Source organism: Colobus angolensis, unplaced genomic scaffold (genome assembly GCF_000951035.1).
Source record: "Colobus angolensis palliatus isolate OR3802 unplaced genomic scaffold, Cang.pa_1.0 Scaffold87, whole genome shotgun sequence".
Classification (NCBI taxonomy): Eukaryota; Metazoa; Chordata; class Mammalia; order Primates; family Cercopithecidae; genus Colobus; species Colobus angolensis.
This window is the reverse complement of record NW_012122598.1, coordinates 5908863-5917840: the sequence shown is the minus strand read 5'-3', so window position 1 is coordinate 5917840 and position 8978 is coordinate 5908863. Positions and strand designations below refer to the sequence as shown.

The 8978-nt window shown below is 36.3% G+C and overlaps 1 protein-coding gene across 1 annotated transcript in view; it reads left to right on the top strand.

Annotated features, from left to right (window-relative positions):
* KIAA2022 (KIAA2022 ortholog) overlaps positions 1-8978 on the top strand; it is a 228896-nt gene that overhangs the window by 108374 nt on the left and 111544 nt on the right. The window lies entirely within an intron of this gene.

Here is an 8978-nt window from a genome sequence, read left to right as displayed (position 1 = left end):
GTTCAAGCAATTCTCCTGCCTCAGCCTCCCAAGTAGCTGGGATTACAGGCATGCACCACCACACCTGGTTAATTTTGTATTTTCAGTAGAGATGGAGTTTCTCCATGTTGGTCAGACTCCTGACCTCAGGTGATCCACCTGCCTCGGCCTCCCAAAGTGCTGGGATTACAGGCATGAGCCACCGCACCCGGCCTTATTAGTTTTCTTTTTGTGTGTTTGTTTGTTTATGTAATCAGTGTTACGTTGTTATCAGTTGAAAACAATGGGTTATAAGATCATATTTGCAAGCTTCTCAGTAACCTCAAATCAAAAAACATTCAATGGATACACACAAAATAAAAGGCAAGCAATTAAATCATACCACCAGAGAAAATCACCTTTACTAAAAGGAAAGGAAGGGAAGTAGGAAGAGAAGACCACAAAACAACCAGAAATCAAGAAACAAATGACAGAAATAAATCACTACTTATGAATAATACCAGTGAATGTAAATGGACTAAACTGTCCAATCAAAAGATATAAAATAGCTGAATGGATGAAAATACAAGACCCCATGATCCATTGCCTACAAGAAACATATTTCACCTATAAAGATACACATGGACTGAAAATAAAGGGATGAAAAAAGGTATTTCATGCCAATGGAAACAAAAAAGAGGAGAAATAGCTATAAACACTCTAAGAAGAGACAAAGAAGGTAATTATATAATGACAAACAGTTCAATCCAGTGACAGGATATAACGATTGTAAATATATATGCAACAAACACTGGAACACACATATATAAAGCAAATATTATTAGAGCTAAAGAGAGAGATAGACCTCAATACAATAATAGCTGGAGACTTCAGCACTCTACTTTCAGCATTAGGCACATCTTCCAGACAATCAACAAAGAAACATGGAACTTAATCTGCACTATAGAACGAATGGAGCTAATAGATATTTACAGAACATTTCATCCAAAGGCTGCAGAATACATATTCTTCTCAACACATGGATCATTCTCAGGGATAGACCATACGTTAGGTAACAAAACAACTCTTAAAGCATTCAAAAATTAAAATAATCTCAAGCATCTTCTCTCACCACAATGGAATAAAACAAGAAATTAAGAACAAAAGGAATTTTGGAAACTATACAAACACGTGGAAACTAAACAATGTTCTTCCTAAGGACCAGTGAGTCAATGAAGAAATTATAAGAAGGAAATTGAAAATTTTCTTGAAGCAAATGATAATGGAAACACAACATACCAAAACATGTGGGACACAATGAAAACAGTACTCAGAGGGAAGTTTATAGCTATAAGTGCCTACCTCAAAAAAGAAAAACAACTTCAAATGAACAACCTAACAATGCATCTTAGAGAACTAAAGAAGCAAGAACAAACCAAACCCAAAATTAGAAGGAAGAAATAATGATCAAAGATAAATGAAAATGAAGAAAACAATACAAAAGATCAATGAAACCAAACCTGTTTTTTTATTTTGTTTTTGTTTTGTTTTGTTTCATTTTGAGAAGATAAAATTGACAAACTGTAAGCCAGACTAATAAAAAAATAGAGAAGGTCCAAATAAATAAAATCAGAGATGAAAATGGAAATCCTTTACAGAAATGTAAAGGATCACTAGTGGCTACTATCAGCAACTATATGCTAATAAACTGGAAAAGTTAGAAGAAATAAATAAATTTTGAGACACATACAACCTACCATGTTTGACCCAGGAAAAAATTCAAAACCTGAACAGACCAATTACAAGTAATGAGATCAAAACCATAATAAAAAGTCTCTTAGTAAAGCCCAGGAACTGATGGCTTCACTGGGGGATTATTCCAAGTATTTAAAGAGGAACTAATACCAATCCTACTCAAACTATCTGGAAAAATAGAGGAGGAGGGAAACTCATTCTTTGAGGCCAGCATTACTGTAATAACCAAACCAGACAAAGACACAACAAAAATATAAAACTACAGGCCAATATCTCTGATGAATATTGCTGTAAAAGTCCTCATTAAAATACTAGCAAACTGAATTCAACAATACATTAGAATGATCATTCATTGTGACCAAGTGGGATTTATCCCAGGGATACAAGGATGGTTCAGCATACACAAATCAATATGATACATCATATGAATGGAATGTAACACAAAAACCATATGATCATTTCAGTTGATACTGAAAAAGCATTTGCTAAAATTCAAAATTCCTTCATGATAAAAATTCTCAAAAAACTAGGATAGAAGGAATATATCTCGATAAAATAAAAGCCATATGTGACAGACCACAGCTAGTATTATAATGAATAGGATAAAACTGAAAGTCTTTCCTTCAAGATTGGAAAAAAAAAAAGAATGCTGACTGTCTCCACTATTCTTTAACATACTAGTGGAAGTCCTAGCTAGAGAAAGATATAAAAGGCATTCAAATTGGAAAGGAAGAAGTCAAAGGATCCTTGTTTGCAGATGATATAATCTTATATTTGAAAAAAAAGATTCCACCAAAAAACTATTAGAACTGATAAACAAATTCAGTAAAGTTGGATGATACCAAATCAACATGCAAAACTCAGTAGCATTTCTACCTACCAAAAGTGAAGAATCTGAAAAAGGAATAAAAAAGTAATCTCTTTTGTAATAGCCACAAATAAAATCAGATACCTAGGAATTAATTTAATCAAAGAAGTGAAAGATCTCTACAATGAACAGTACAAAATACTGATGAAAAAAATTGAAGAGGACACCAAAAAATGGAAAGATATTCCATGTTCATGGATTGGAAGAATCAATATTGTTAAAATGTTTGTAGTACCCAAAGCAATCTGTAGATTCAATGCAATCCTTATCAAAATACCCGTGACATTTTTCACAGAAATCTTTTTAAAACCTAAAGTTTATTTGAAACCACAAAAGTCTCAGAACAGCCAAGGCTGTCTGGAGCAAAAAGGACAAAACTGAAGGAATCACATTACCTGACTTCTTCAAGTTATACTATAGAGCTATGGTAACCAAAACAGCAAGGTACTGGCATAAAAACAGACGTATTGATCAATGGAACAGAATAGAGAACCCAGAAATAAATCCATACACCTATGGTGAGCTTGTGTTCGACAAAGATGCCAAGAACATGCAGTGGAGAAAGGACTGTCTTCAATGAATGGTGCTGGGAAAACTGGATATCCATATGCAGAAGAACAAAACTTGATCCCCATCTCTCATCATATACTAAAATGAATCAAAATGGATTAAAGACTTAAATCTTAGACCTCAAACTATGAAACTACTACAAGAAAACATTGGAGAAACTCTCCAGGACATTGGTCTGGGCAAAAATTTCTTGAGTAATACCCCACAAGCATAGGTAACCAAAGCAAAAGTGGCCAAAGGGGATGACATCAAGTTAAAAAGATTCTGCACAGCAAAGGAAACAATCAACAAGGTGAAGAGACAACTCACAGATTAGGAGAAAATATTTGCAAACTACCCATCTGACAAAGGATCAATAACCAGAATATATAAGAAGCTCAAACAACTCCATAGAAAAAAGAAATCTAATAATCAGATTTAAAAACTGACAAAAGATTTGAACAGACATTCTAAAAAGAAGAAATATAAATGGCAAACAGGAATATGAAAAGGTGCTCAACATCATTGATCATGAGAGAAGTGCAAATCAAAGGTGCAATGAGAAGGTATCATCTCACCCCAGTTAAAATGGTTTTTATCCAAAAGACAGGCAATAACAAATGCGGATAAGAATGTGGAGAAAAGGGAACTCTCCTACACTGTTGTGGAAATGTAAATTAGTACAAGCGCTATGGAGAACAGTTTGGAGGTTCCTCAAAAATATGAAAATAGGGCTATGATATGATCCAGCAATGGCACTGCTGGGTATATACCCTAAGGAAAGGAAATCAGTATATCAATGTGATATCTGCACTCCCACGTTCGTTGCAGCACTGTTCACAATAGCCAAGATTAGGAAGCATCCTAAGTGTCTATCAACAGATGAATGGAGAAAGAAAATGTGGTACATATACACCATGAAGTACTATTCAACCATAAAGAAGAATGAGATCCTGTCATTTGCAACAACGTAGATGGAATTGGAGGTCATTTTGTTAAGTGAAATCAACCAAGCACAGAAATACAAACATCGCATGTTCTGTCACTTGTTTGTGGAATCTAATAATCAAAACGATTGAACTCATGGACATAATTGCACGTTTAAAAAATAATTAAGAGTATAATTGGATTGTTTGTAACACAAAGGATAAATGCTTCAGTGGATGGATACCCCATTTATCATGATGTGATTATGAATAATAATTGATATTGCATGCATGTATCAACATATTTCATGTACCCCATAAACGTACGTACCTACTGTGTACCCACAAAAATTAAAAAAAATTTAAAACTTGGAATGTGTAGAAGAATGGAGGAAAATTAATTTGTCCTGCTTAGACCTATTATGTATTGCCTTTTCTAGATAATTGTGCAAGGTGTATTCCCAGCATGTGCAGGTGTTGTCAGTCATGAGTGCTTTCATTTTAGATGCAAAGCAGCAAATGTGGCCCCTAATAAGGATTGTTGACTGCTGATTCCATAGCACAAATGAGCAAAGAAGAGATAAGGGAAGATATCAGAGGCTGTAGTAAAAATGAAATTTTCTTTTTAAAGGCTAGGATGACAAAACCTCAAAGTAACACTGCTTTCAAGCAGTGACTTGTTGCCCTGAGTGATTTCAACTTAATGTATTGTTTCACAGTTGCCTGGTAGGCAAGAGGACCACTAAAATCAGAAGCAATCATAGACTATTTTATCAATAAGATAGACCATATTACTATTACTTAAAGTCCGCTATTTTTGAGAAGGCATCCTATGCCAAGAAGCAAGGGACTGATCTGAGTTTGCACAGCAAGTTGGTAAAATTCATTTTATGACAATACCAACCTAGACTTCTACTTTTTTCTTATTGAAACCTTGGATAGGTTGATCAATTTTATGGTTAATTATATGATAATCAGCATGAATATTTTAACTTTTACTGGATAGTTGTAGCACAGCAATAGAGTTGGAGTCTTTGAAGTGTTGTAGTACTTAGAACTTTATGTAGTGTGTAGTCCTACAACTGCTGTATTATCTGTTCCAACATAATACTCCAAATACCTTCCACTGCAGTTTAAGCCCTGTTTTCTTTTCCAATTCTCCTTGGAGATTATTTGCTCATCATACTCCCTCCTCTTTTCCTTTTCTCTCTTCCTAAACAAATGAACAGCCTTTCCAATTAAATAATGATTTTTCTCTCTACAAACCCAACCATCCACCTTCTTTCTCTTGTTCATGCTGAAAGATGCTAGTATTTTAGACCCATCTCCATCCCTTGTTTCCATTATCTTTGTAGCTTGCTTTCTCTCTTCTTAACACCTTATTGATGTGGTATGGGGCATGCTATTTTTTCCACTACATAATTAAGAAACTATATGCACCAATTTTATGGGACATCTGTTTTCTTCTGGCTCCTGTGCTCTCCACCCATGAAGGCAACAAGACAAAATTGCCTTGGGAATCACTTTTCTTTCTCACAGGGATGGGGTGTGTTGGAGAGGGGTCTTTTCTGATTTGTTTCTGCTCTATATCCAGTGGTGTACTAGAATTGGTTTGCCTTGGCTTTTGACAACTAACTGTACACATCTCTTCCCAATTTCAAGTTCATGTTTAGTGATTGGTAGCTTGAAATTGACCATGGTGGAACTGTTTAATCCATGGAAATCAGCAAAGCTAACAAATAAGAGCTCCCCACCCATCAGGCTTGTTGTTAAACATTTACTGGCATATTACTGCCTGTTTCAAAATCAGTCTTGATAAGAAAGTCTGTCTTAAGTACCTGTCCAGTTGAATCAACTAGGCAAGAACCTGGGCAATGAAACTAAGGCATCATGGTAGATCAGAGGAATAATATATCTGTTTTGGTTCTATGCTTCTGAGTTCTCAATCCAAGAATACTTATTTACCCTACCTAGGGGATGAAATGACCCAACAACTGGAATGGAGTTGGGCCCACCTGTTGGAGCTTGACATTAGCCATGGGAATTAGAAGGTGGTAGTGAGGTGGAAATCAGGACTGATTGTACCATTCAGGAGCCGGATTCTCTTGTTACATGTTTCACTCCCTTGTTGATTCATCAAGCAACTTGCTGGTAGAGGTTGGTAGATCTGACCCTTCACAAGAACTGGATATGAAATATGCAAACTAGTATTTACCTCAGCTTTAGTGCTGATAGGTTTGGGGGTCATTTAGGTTGTCTGAGCCTCAGCTGTTCTTGTCAATGAAGGGGAAAAGAGAGAGTGGATGTTAATTTGCATTTATGTAAAAGTGATTACTTATAATCAGTGGGTAGATAAGTAGAAGGTATAGTCTATAGTGGCAAAGATGTGGCTTAGCTTTCTTGGGAAATAAGTCCCTGGACGTCAAGGTCTGTGTCTTTGACTAATTTTATACTGTACCATATTTGGAGAGGGATTTGCATTATTATTAAGTATATTTCAAGAGGAATCAATCCTCCCAACAATAAATTTAATATTAGAATCATAACACTTCTGAATTGAAAGGAACCCTTAGAAATTCATCTAGTCCAATATCCTTTAGTTTAAAACATGCATGACTGTAAAAATCAACTCAAAATGGAATAAAGACTTAAACGTAAGCCTGAAACTATAAAATTACTGGAAAAAAACACAGGAGGAAACTACAATACATTGGTCTGGGCAGTAATTTTTTGGATTTGACCCCAAAAGTGCAGACAACAAAAGAAAAAAGGACAAAGGGGATTGTATCAAACTAAAAACTTTCTTCACAGCAAAGGTCACAATTAACAGTGTGAAGAAACAACCTACAGATTGGGAGAAAATATGTGTAAGCCATACATTCGATAAGGGGTTATTATCCAAAATATATAAGGAACTCAGACAACTTAGTAGCCAGGAAACACATGACCCAATTAAAAATTGGACAAGAAACAATGCATCTGACAAATGTCTAATGTCCAGAATCTATAAGGAACTTCAACAAATTTACAAGAAGAAAACAACCTCATTAAAAAGTGGGCAAAGTGTGTGAACAGACACTTTTCAAAAGAAAACATACATGTGGCCAGCAATCATATGAAAAAAAGCTCAATATCACTGATAATTAGAGAAATGTAAATCAAAACCACAGTGAGATGCCATTTCATGCTAGTCAGAATGGCTATTACTAAAAAGCCAAAAAATAACAGATGCTGGCAAAATTGTAGAGAAAAAGGAACATTTATACACTGTTGGTGGGAGTGTAAATTAATTCAATCATTGTAAAAAACAGTGTGGCAATTCCTCAAAGAGCTAAAAACAGAACTACCATTCCAGCCAGCAATCCCATTACTGGGTATATGCCCAAAGGAATATAAATTATTCTATTATAAATACACATGTACACCTATCTTCATTGTAGCACTGTTCACAATAGCAAAGACGTGGAATTTGCCTAAATGCCTATCAGTGGCAGATAGGATAAAGGAAATGTGGTACATATACACCATGGAATACTATGCAGCCATAATAAAGAACAAGATCATGGCCGGGTATGGTGGCTCACACCTGTAGTCCCAGCACTTCGGGAAGCCAAGGCTGACAGATCAGGAGGTCAGGTGTTCGAAACCAGCCTGGCCAACATGGCAAAACATCATCTCTACTAAAAATATAAAAATTAGCCGGGCATGATGGCGGGCACCTGTAATCCCAGCTACTCTGGAAGTTGAAGCAGGAGAATCACTTGAACCTGGGAGGTGGAGGTTGCAATGAGCCGAGATCATGCCATTGCACTTCAGCCTGGGTGACAAGAGCAAGACTCTGTCTCAAAAAACAAACAAACAAGATCATGTGCTTTGCAGGAACATGGTTGCTGGAGGCCATTATCCTTACCAAACTAATGCAGGAACAGAAAACCAAATACTACTTGTTCTCACTGATAAGTGGCAGCCAAATGATGCAAACACATGGACACAAAGAGGAACAACAGACACTGAGGCCTACCAGATGGTGGGGAATGGGAGGAGGGAGAGGATCAGGAGAAATAACTAATGGGTACTAGGTTTAATACCTGGGTGATGAAATAAACTGTACAACAAACCCCCATGACACGAGTTTATCTATTTAATAAACCTGCACATGTACCCCTGAACTTAAAGTAAAAAATTTTTTTAATGGGCAAGGGACCTGAATAGACAGTTCTCAAAAGGACTTGTAAAAATGGCTAACAGAAAAAATATGAAAAAATGCTCAATATTGCTAATTGTTAGGGAATGCAAATTAAAACCACAGTGAAATATTACCTCATACTTATCAAAATAGCTATTATCCAAAAGATGAAAGTTAACAAGTACTGGTGAGGATGTGAAGAAAAGGGAACCCTTGTATACTGTTGATAGGAATGTAAATTAGTACAGCCATTATGGAAAGCTGAATAGAGATTCCTTAAAAAACTAGGCTGGGCGTGGTGACTCACACCTGTAATCCCAGCACTTTCCGAGGCAGGCAGATCACGAGGTCAGGAGATCGAGACCACCCTGGCTAACACTGTGAAACTCTGTCTCTACTAAAAATACAAAAAAGTTAGCCAGGCATAGTGGCGGGCTCCTGTAGTCCCAGCTGCTGAGGAGGCTGAGGCAGGAGAATGGCGTGAATCTGGGAGGCAGAGCTTGCAGTGAGCCGAGATCGCACCACTGCACTCCAGCCTGGGCGACAGAGTGAGACTCCGTCTCAAAAAAAAAAAAAAAAAAAATAAAAAAGTAATCTCTTTTGTAATAGCCACAAATAAAATCAGATACCTAGGAATTAATTTAATCAAAGAAGTGAAAGATCTCTACAATGAACAGTACAAAATACTGATGAAAAAAATTGAAGAGGACACCAAAAAATGGAAAGATATTCCATG